This window comes from Eptatretus burgeri, chromosome 4 (assembly GCF_056783735.1).
Source record: "Eptatretus burgeri isolate ZD-2024b chromosome 4, Ebu_testis_v1, whole genome shotgun sequence".
Taxonomy (NCBI): Eukaryota; Metazoa; Chordata; class Myxini; order Myxiniformes; family Myxinidae; genus Eptatretus; species Eptatretus burgeri.
This window is the reverse complement of record NC_140964.1, coordinates 42769929-42779409: the sequence shown is the minus strand read 5'-3', so window position 1 is coordinate 42779409 and position 9481 is coordinate 42769929. Positions and strand designations below refer to the sequence as shown.

The window sequence follows — 9481 nt, the reverse complement described above, 5'->3', positions numbered from 1 at the left end:
GGACTCTGGGGAAGCAGAGAGGGTGCGGGACTCTGGGGAAGCAGAGAGGGTGCGGGACTCTGGGGAAGCAGAGAGGGTGCGGGACTCTGGGGAAGCAGAGAGGGTGCGGGACTCTGGGGAAGCAGAGAGGGTGCGGGACTCTGGGGAAGCAGAGAGGGTGCGGGACTCTGGGGAAGCAGAGAGGGTGCGGGACTCTGGGGAAGCAGAGAGGGGGCGGGACGCTGGGGAAGCAGAGAGGGGGCGGGACGCTGGGGAAGCAGAGAGGGGCGGGACGCTGGGGAAGCAGAGAGGGGGCGGGACGCTGGGGAAGCAGAGAGGGGATGTAGTGCAGTGGAAGCAAAAGGTCTGGGCAAGAAGGAAGAAAGAGGTGGTGGGATGTGAAGGAATCAAGTTGAAGGTGGGGTATGAAGGAAGCAAAAAGGGCCTTGGGCATGGAGGACACAGGGAGGAGGAGGTGTGTGGGTGGATGGACATGTAATCAGGGTGTAAAGATCATGTCGGGGAGGGTACTGTGGTGAGGGAATTTGTCAGAGTAGTCCCACACCCAGCAGAAAAAGGGTTGGATTTAAGGATTCCAAGGGCAGGGAGACAAAGACACATCAGTATTGGCATGGGAAAGATGATTAAAGGTATGAAGAAAAACAGTGTTATATGTTAACTGATCCTGGCAGACAGGACTCCCATATTTAATGTCCATCAAAAGGACAGCATACACATTGATGAATCATCCTGCCTGTGAAGTACAAGGATGAAAGTTCATTTGTGGGTCAGGATTTGAACACAGGCAGGGGAGCTTCAAGTTGAGGGTGCATACCTCTGCACCACCAGGTCAGCCCAAATGTCAGATGAACTAAACTACCAATTAATTTTTTTGGATTCGCTATATATGCCAGATATCCCTTATTGTTGGGTTTTGTGTGTGTGTGTGTGTGTGTGTGTGTGTGTGTGTGTGTGTGTGTGTGTGTGTGTGTGTGTGTGTGTGTGTGTCTGCGTCTGCAACGCGAGGCTCCACAGCACAAACCAGCAAACCGATTTCGATGAAACTTGGCGAACAGGTGTCATATGCACTGGGAATGTGCGCGTTTGAGTTTCGTTGCTAAGCAACCACCCGTTGCTATGCTGCGGCCGAAAAACCGCACGTTCACTATTTTCAATACTTGTCCGACAGTTTTGAATGTGGAGAAACGAGACTTCGGAATTAAACACTTGTTTTTCAAATGGTAGTCCTTTAAAAATCGGGTATCTATTTACCGTCATTTAATGTGTGTATACAGTGTTTGTAAGGAACTACACCGTCGTTCCACCTTCGATCTCTCCACGATCCAAACGTTATTGACCAAAGTGAAAAGGATCCAAAATAAATGGAATCGCCGGCATTTCTGTCTTTGTGGATTTCAAATAATATGGTATAAATCAAGTTATGTTAAATTTGAAAAATATCTTTGAAAATTTTTTTCTACACCCCCGTTATGTTATCGTCCGCGACACCGCCAGGTTCATCAAAAACAACCGACCACGAAGTCTTCTCGCGCTACCCACGGTCTGGTTCGTATTTCCCTGAACATCTGTTGTTCTGTTTATGGTTTTTTTTCTCTCTCTTTCTCTCTTTCTCTCTTTCTCTCTTTCTCTCTTTCTCTTTCTCTCTTTCTCTCTTTCTCTCTTTCTCTCTTTTTTTTTTTTTTTTTTTTTTTCTCTCTCTCGTTTTGTTTCGTGTTCTTCTGACGTCCACTCTGTTTGCCGTCATCTGAGGTAATGTCAACAAAAAATAATGACACATTTTATTGGATTCGCTATATATGCGAGATATCCCTTATTGTCGGGTTTTGTGTGTGTGTGTGTGTGTGTGTGTGTGTGTGTGTGTGTGTGTGTGTGTGTGTGTGTGTGTGTGTGTGTGTGTGTGTGTGTGTGTGTGTGTGTGTGTGTGTGTCTGCCTGCAACGCGAGGCTCCACAGCACAAACCAGCAAAGCGATTATTTTTCAAATGGTCGTCCTTCAAAAATAGGGTGTCTATTTACCGTCATTTTTTTATGAGTGCCAGTTGGCAAAATACGCAAGAGGAAAAATCTTGCCAGGCAGAGGAACAATTGTATGTGAACCAATATGTCTTGGCATTGAATCTTCGTCGGTGGATCGGTCAGAATGAAAAGCATCGTATCCAGCGCTTCGATCCTAGCGAATCCCTCGTCGCCTCCCGGCTTGTTTATTTATTACCCTCGCTGAAGGAGAGGGTATTGCGTTTGGGTCCATTTGTTTGTTTGTCTGTTTGTCCACACAGAACTTTCGTGTTTTTCTCCACAACCGCTTGTCGGATCGAGACGAAATTTTCACCATAGGTGCGACTGACTACTCATGTACAATGTTTTAATCATAATTATGACGTCATCGGTCATGTGGTGTCACAGCAATGGTGGAAAAACGGAAAATTTTGGATCTCTATGTCTGAAACCCCATCAAGGAAAAAATTGAAACTTGGCACATGGCAAGTACTCCTCATGGGGAATAAGTAATAAGGTAATTTTTTGATGACGTCATAGGTGTGGTATAGCCTGCGGGCCTGCGGGGCAGGGCATGATGATGGGGGGAGTGGTCGTCGTGAGCATCGTGTCTGCCAGGGATATAAGGAGTGCGCGCCGCCTGAGGCGTTGTAGCGAGTGCCGTAGTTGCCACGGCTCGTGAGTGTGTTGAGTACGTAATAAAGGAGAGCTGCGGGCAAAGTACGCCCGCGCTCGCGCTGGTGCAACAAAGCCGGGCTCGACTGTTCCTCCACTCGTGTCTGCCTTATAAGCATCCCTATCACGACACTACAATAGGTGCCTTCGTTATAACGTTATAATTGCATGTGTAGAATGCTCCATCTGTTCAGAATGAAAATTTTGGAGGGTCATCTCAGGATAAAATTGTCCACAATTTTTTTTTTAATGACGTCATTTCTTACATGATTCGGCAGCCACATTGTTTCTTTAAAAAAAAACTTTCAAAAATCTTCTCTGAAGTGGCTGAACTGATCGAGGTGAAACTTTGCACGTATAACCGCCTATCCACGAGGAACAAAAGGTTCATACATATGATGTCATAGAGCACATGGTTTGGCAGCCATATTGTATTTACCCAAACACCTATTTTAAAAATCTCTAGAATGGTCAGACAGATCGAGGGGAAACCACAAAAATGTTCCCCAAGCCATGGATGTACGAGTTTGTTAAGGAATACTTGATAGCAGTGTGACCACTCCTTGGCTTTTTTCACAAGATCTTGGCTATTCGTTGTTCACCTTGGCGTCTTGGTTTTCTATAGGTTTTCTTGGCGTATTGGTTTTCTATTGTCATCGCTTTTCCGAAACCTTGTGAATTCTTGGCTTTTTTCATTGGCTCACCTTGGCATTTATGAAAATGAGGAGTGGTCACACTACTTGATAGGTCACATGGTTTGACAGCCATATTGAATTGAAGAATAATATTAAATAATGTTTTCTCTGGAACCGCTCAATCAATTGAAACTTCACATTTATGATCCAGTAGAGATGGGGAATGCATGATTTTAATTTAAACTTCATCAGACGCATGGTCTGGCAGGCAGAATTTTCTTTTTTAATCTGGGTCTTGTTTTTTTTTTTTTGAATAAGCTTCACTTGGCTGTGCATGGATGCGTTTGAGGGTAGAGTAGTAGCAGCTAAAATGTGAATCCTATCCAGGTTCCTCCTGATCACTTCATCTTTACTCTTTGTTTGTTTGGGTTCCTTCTGATTACTCCAATGCAGGACTGTACCGATTTGGTCTTCCATTTGATTTGAATTGAATTTATTTTAATCCCATTCTAGATTCAATTGAATAATGATAATAATAATAATAAACGTCATGGGTTAGGGTCAGGGGTTAGATCAAAGCGGGACGTCCAGCAGTTATGAAGTGGCAGTTCTAATTGTCTCTTATTAATTAGGTAACACACTACAACACAAACGCCACATACAAAAGTTCTGGTGAGGATCTGCAATCTCTGATTGCTTTTTTTTCTTGTTCCTTCTTTTTTGTGTTTTTTTCCTTCACTAGCAATTTCCGAGCTGTATCTGTCGGTATGAAATTTTGCATCCATAATGTAAATACAAGATATGCGAGGATGACATCATGTTTTTATTTCGAACAATGATGTAAAACTGAACCTCGTTCACTCACCACATGCTGAAGGATGGATATTTTCCTTGTGAAGTTTTTTGAAAGTTACAAACACGTGAGATTTGACAATGTTCAACAAATTAACTTATTTCCCAAAAATAAATAAAATGGAAACAACAGTGGTATAGCAATGCATCACAATGAGCGAAACTTTCTTTAGTTAGTACTGAAGTGCAATAAATCCCTCTCAAAATGTATTCATTAAAATCATGGAATTATATTAGCATCGTGCTCGGTTGGTAAGATTGCTTACATTCGGAATTTTCTTCAAATTGAGCCAGAGCACCTCAAAATGACGTCATTACAATTTGCACTGATTGGCTGCTTCATTTGAACAGGGAGGAGAGATCCCAAGAACATGTTCATCTTTAAGAAATAGTCGTGAAATGAAGATAAAAATTAACTTGAATTCAGAAATTACTGATGAATTGTCATAACGTGCAATATCCGAAGTGAGGGAATAATGTAAAAACATTAATTTGAGATAACTCTGTAAATGCCATCAATGTCAGACTGTCAGGTGCACATAAAAGAATGAGACTGTTATACTTGTTGTACTCTGGTTTCTCTTCAATTCGTATAAATCTTTCGCCTTTTACTAAAGATTTCCGTGGAGAGGAACATTCATCAGTCTGAATATTTTTTGATGCCCTGTATTTATATGGGGTGATCATGAACCAAGGACAGAATAACTTTTTTATTGTGATTATAGAGTAAAGATTGTCATCTTTGGGTTTGAGATCTTTGGCTGTCATCGTCAGTGCTTATCAATCACAGAGAGAGGTAACCGAAGTGTCTTTCACTCAAAATAGTTGGTTTCACCTCGTGGTGATCTCATTTTCAGCACGTGATTCTATTTCGGTTTCCCTGGTAATTTGTACTCTTGTCGAACCCAGAATGACATATTTTCAGTATTCATAAGTGCCAGTTTGTGTCTGTCCATCACCTCCATAACTCCAAAACCATGAAACTTAGCAGCCTGACTCTTTGTATGCATATTAAGGGAACTCCAAGGAAGTGCAATGATGAAAATTGGGTGTTTGGGTTAATCAAAACACCCTTTTTGAAGATAATTAATGGCCTTATTTAATTATCCTTCATAATTAGTAAAGTTCTGACTCAGTCACCTCACTGGGGTCTTAATTCACCAATTTTTTTTGGCCTCTTCAATGATGCCTTAACTTGGAACAGTCCGCAACAGTTTCTTAACGATAACGATTTTTCTTTCACTTTCATTGCTCATATCATTGAATGCCTCATCATCATACCTACAAATCACTGGATATATTGCAATGCTAAGAGATGCCAGCGTTTGTCACTTTATTTCATTTCCGCACATGCTATAACCTCGAGAATCTCTTAAGCTAAGCCGAATTTCAAAATTTCAACTTCTTCATTGACTTCAGCAGCAGTTCGACTGCCAAAAAAAAGGTGTTAATTTGTCCAATTCGGACATTGCTTGACATTCTGGGTGCATGGTGTTTATATGACTAATCAGCGATCGCTAATCGCTTGCCTAGCCAGCCGTTCCTCATCAACTGTGTCGTTGGAGTGATTGCTTGATTGCTTAATCCACTTGGCGAGCATTATACAAGCTGCTTGGTAGATCGTTTCCAAGCCATTGCCATAATGGCTAAAGTATTCAAAGTCACTGAATATATTGATCAACTTGAACAAAGTTCAGGCCCTATTCGCCTGCGTTTGGCTCCGCATTGTTGTGCGATCCCTCAGGTGGTGGCTCGCTCGCTGAAAATGAGCAATTTTATTTGGACGTTTCCCCTTTTTATTTGATCTTCTTTCATTATACAACCTGTCACTTCGACAGAGAGAGATACATATAAAAAAATTTAACGTTTCGTTTTAAAAGGATTTTCTTCAACTGTTTTGTTGGAGTGCTTGCTTGGACTGCTCTTCAGGTATTGATCTCTCCAAGCTTCCATGGTGATAATGCGGCGTGGTTCTCTGTGGGGACATCTCTGAAGTTAGGAAGACAAAATAAATTTGATGATTACAATGAGTAAATAATGTTTTCCGTTGTCACAAAGCAATGAATCTCCACATCATGGCAGGATCGCTGAGAGGTATGTACACTCGCTCTCAGCTGTCCAGCCTGGGTTTGAATCTCGACTCATCGATAAAGTGTCATCCTGGTGTTTCACAAGCAAGGTGGTTCATCAATGTATGTGCCTTCTCTCGGATGAATGTTAATTTGGATGTCACATCTGCCAGAATCCCTCACTGTCACCCCTCTCCTTCTGTCACTCCTCTTTTTGAAACCTTTTGCACCAAGTTGATCTGATCCATGGTAATCTGATGGCAGAATAATCCATTAATAAAATGTAACAGCAACATGTGCTATCTTCCCTTCAACAACATGGTCCAGGAATCACATTTTTGCACAATAATGCACCTGTTCACAGTGTCATTCAAACAAGAAACGTTTGTGCCAATATCAACATTAATATTACAACACCCTGGCCTGCCATCTCGACAGATTTTAATTCATTTGAATATCTCTGTGATATCATTGATCGTCACATTCATAACTTTCCAAGACCTCCACAGGCCCTCGATGAGCTGGAACAGGAGCTGATTCAGGCATGAAATGTCACTCCTCAGGCTCTGATTTGAGTGTTCATTCAATCAATGTGATGACGGTGCAATGCAGTGATTGCTGCTGGAAGTGGACATACCTGGTCAATCTGATTATTGTGCAATGCAGTGACTGCTGCTGGAAGTAGATATACCTGGTCCGTCCGTCCATCTGTCTCCTTTTTCGACCTCCGCGGCCAAACTGTATCATAATTCACTACTCTTCTTCTATTTAAACAGACTGCTCTCAATTCGACCTTTAATTCATACCTTGCCTAAAACATCCAACTGTTACAGCGTTTCTTCTCTCCATCTTCTTTACTATAATTCAACGTCTGACCATCTGTCTGTTCCCAGGTACCACAAAAACAGCTGAACCGATCACAACCATTGTTTAGGTGTGTAATCCTGGGATAGGCATAAATATAATAACATGACCCCCTTGACGGCTCCCGTGGGGAGTGGGTGCTTCTAGATCTCTTAATTTGCCTTCATTGCATCCATCAAGAAATGTCTTTCATCGCATTTCTGACCTAAAAAAATTGTTTTTAACCCAGTTTGCTATGAATGTTCACTTTCCATCAACCATTCTGTTTTTGCAACTTCAGTGCCAACTCACCCCTCTCACCCCCTCCCTCTCAAAGCAACCATCACACTCTTCTCCCTCCAAGCCTCTCTCTCGCCTTTCTCAAAAACTCTCCCCTCACCTTTCTCCATCAACCCTCCCCACTCACTCTTCTCCCACCATTCATCCCCCACACTCACCATTCTCAAAGTTGCCCCCCCTCTCATCCACAAAGCTGCCTCCTTCCACTGCCCTCTCACCTCCATCTCATCACACCATCTCCTCAAATCCTCAACTGCCTTCTGCCCCTCTCTTGCCCCCCCCTCTCCCCCAGCACCACAGAGCCTTTTCTCCTCCTCATACGACCCCTCCCGGAGCTATTCTGCAATCTCCCACACTCTTTCAACAACTCTCCTTACCTCCCCCCCCCCTCCTCCCTTGTCCTATCCTCCCCCTCCCCTCCACTGCATCCAAAGCCTCCTCCCCTCCCTCTTCATAAACAGTGTGGATCTCAAATGTCCTGGGCCTTCGCTCAAACCTCACAGATCTTTCCATACAGGTTGCCACTGACAAACCAGACATAATGTGCCTTATTGAAACTTTCTTCCCTCAAGACATCTCTGACTCCCAAGTATCTCTCCCTGGTTACTCCCTCCTCGGGTATGACAGACCTGAGCCTCGTTCTGGTGCAGGAGTTGATAACAGCCAGAGAGATGTCCATTTTGACAAGAACGTGGTCAGAAGAACCGATTAGAGCGGAGGAAGAGCAGCAGATATTTTCAGGGACATTTGTCAAAATCAGATCCGGAAGGGATAAAGTACCGTTGGTTGAGATCCGGGTCGGGAAATTTGCCGATTGAGTGAGTCCCAATGAGTTGCAGAAAGCTTTTGCTGAAGTGCCATGACAGGTGAGAGAGGTAGTTTCTTTGAAAGAATTGCCAGGATGAGTTGATGTCTGAGAAAGTAGAAATGGGAGACCAGTCTCGAACTTTGTTGGCTCCTTTAAGACCTTGCCAGTTGGCCTGAGTGAAATGTCAGACTCATTGGCACTGAGGTGGTTTCTCATAACAGCCAGAAAGATGACCAATTTAACAAGCATATGGTCAGATGAAGCGATTGGAGCAAAAGAAGAACAGCAGATATTTACTGGGAAATTTGTCAAAATCAAATGCAGAAGAGATGGAGTATCGTTGGTTGAGATCCGAGTTGGGAAATTGAGAGCCTGTGTCAGTCCCAATGAGTCACAGAAGTCTTTTGCTGAAGTGCCATGGCAGGTGAGAGAGGTACCCACACCTAGCCAACTGGCATGAAGACAATTGAAGTCACCACATATGAAGAAGAGAGAATTGGGATGAGTGGATAGAAGTTGGTCCATGTTTTTGGAGAGCGAGATGTAACTGCAGTCATCACTGTTTGGTGGACGGTACAGTGCACGTATAAACATGAGGTGGGAATGTTGTATCCTTATGTGAAAACATTCGCCATAACAATGCATTATATTGTTGTGGTTGACCAAATTCGCAAACCACCATTCAGGTCCCTTAGGTGAGATATCTCGGTAAGTATATGTGTAGTTAGGCCCAAACCCGTTGTCTAGAGGGAATAAATGTCATTCATGAGGGCTGCGACTCTTCAGGATAGCCGTTTTTCTTTTACTATCTTTATTTTGGACCAGCCGCCATTATTACCACCACCAACCACGTCTCAACAGCCATCACACAACAACCACCAACCACAACGCGGCCATCACAACAACAACCACCAACCACAACGCCGCTTCACCACAACCGCCACGACCTTTACCGTCACAACTCGCCACCATCGCATCACCGTCATCTCGCGCCACTCGTGGGCACCGATGCTGGACTCGTGCGGGGCGCGCACCGAGCAGCGTGTTCAAAAACATCACGGACTTTCCGCAGAAAAACGGATCAAAAACGACTCACGCCCACTTTTGTTCCGTCCAATCGGTGAGCGAGGGGCGATTTGGCCCCGCCTCCAGGGCGTTGGAGGGCGGTCGCTATATGCAAATTCATGGATCAAAAAGCATTCACGCCCACTTTTCCTCGGGCCAATGGGGAGCCAGCAAGAGAGGTGAAGGGTCGGAGGCAGAGGGTCAAGGGTAAAAGAGCGAAGCCACGGGGCTTATAAAAAC

General features: G+C 43.8%; 1 non-coding gene across 1 annotated transcript; it reads left to right on the top strand.

Moving 5' to 3' along the window:
- Positions 1-4723: 4723 nt before the first annotated feature.
- Positions 4724-4837, top strand: LOC147027904 (U5 spliceosomal RNA). Its single transcript, XR_015057876.1, has one exon. It is a non-coding gene; the product is annotated as a U5 spliceosomal RNA (small nuclear RNA).
- The last annotated feature ends 4644 nt before the right edge of the window (positions 4838-9481 follow it).